We start from the raw sequence: 1212 nt of genomic DNA, 5'->3' as shown, positions 1-1212 counted from the left end.
GATAGGGGGAATTCACTGTCTTGCTTCCTTCCAACTATCGCTGAGCTTCGTCTGTTCTACTCTAATTGCATATATCCCCTCCATAACATGGTAAGATATAGTATATTCATACAAATTTTGTACTCGGTTGAAGCCATTTTGAAATATATGAATATCCTATTAATTTTTTTTTCTACAAGAATGATTCAATTTTGCTTTTTCTTCACTTGCAAAAAAAATCTTGAAGTGACCATAATATGTCGCTTGGCGGAAAATATATGGATTTATTTTCTACATATTTGCGCATATATCGAACGAAAATGTAATGTATAGCTAAAATAAATAGTTGAACTGACATGGTTAGCAGGTTATTCCTTCTTTTCCTTTTATTCTCTTTTACCTCGAATTCATTAGAGCAGACAAAATGTAACCGACATAAGCACTATGTTTGTTAGCTATATTTGGTAGAGAAAACTGTGTCAACTGAGTACGACATATACTTGGTAAAGCGAAACGTTTTAATCCATTTTGTTTACGAGTGACTCAGTCAGAGATAGGGCACATTTCACGTCGCCGTCAAAATTAACCATTTTGACTCAAGAGGTTCGGTTTCCATTGCAGCCATGGCAGAAAATCCATATCCTCTCTGTCAGAGCAGTATCCTTTTCTCATATTTCTCCAGTAGGTGGTCAGTTTCTGTTCTTGATACTTTATTTTCAGTGGTTCAACTATACGTAACGAAAGACGGACGTATCCATCTAATGGAAACGGTCTGGATACCACTATAAAAAAAATCAAATAAACTGCGCACACTTATTGCACAAACTAATAAAAGTATGAGGAAATGCGCTGAGCCCAAGCGTATAATGCGATAATTCAGTCGCTCCATGAAATCTACGCGTAATTCTGGCCCACATCTAATTGGAGCGTGTTCTCGATCCCATTATCAGTATACTACCCACCCCCTTCCTACCCCTATCTATTTGTATCTCCAATCTCTCAGATCCTCCTTATTCCTATCTCTCCCTCCATATCAGCTGATAACTGTATTTGATATAGGTTAATAAACATAGGCAAGGTCTGTATAGACTTTGAACACAAGAACGTTTTTCCATCATATGGTTAACATTTATAACATATTTATGACGTCCAAGTTCAAAATTATATCGATGTATCAAACATATATATATTATTTACATATCTACAGTTCTTAGATATTTTAATGATGTTTAT

Source organism: Penaeus monodon, chromosome 28 (assembly GCF_015228065.2).
Source record: "Penaeus monodon isolate SGIC_2016 chromosome 28, NSTDA_Pmon_1, whole genome shotgun sequence".
In the NCBI taxonomy this organism is placed as follows: Eukaryota; Metazoa; Arthropoda; class Malacostraca; order Decapoda; family Penaeidae; genus Penaeus; species Penaeus monodon.
The sequence above is the reverse complement of the archived record's forward strand: the minus strand, read 5'-3'. Positions refer to the sequence as shown.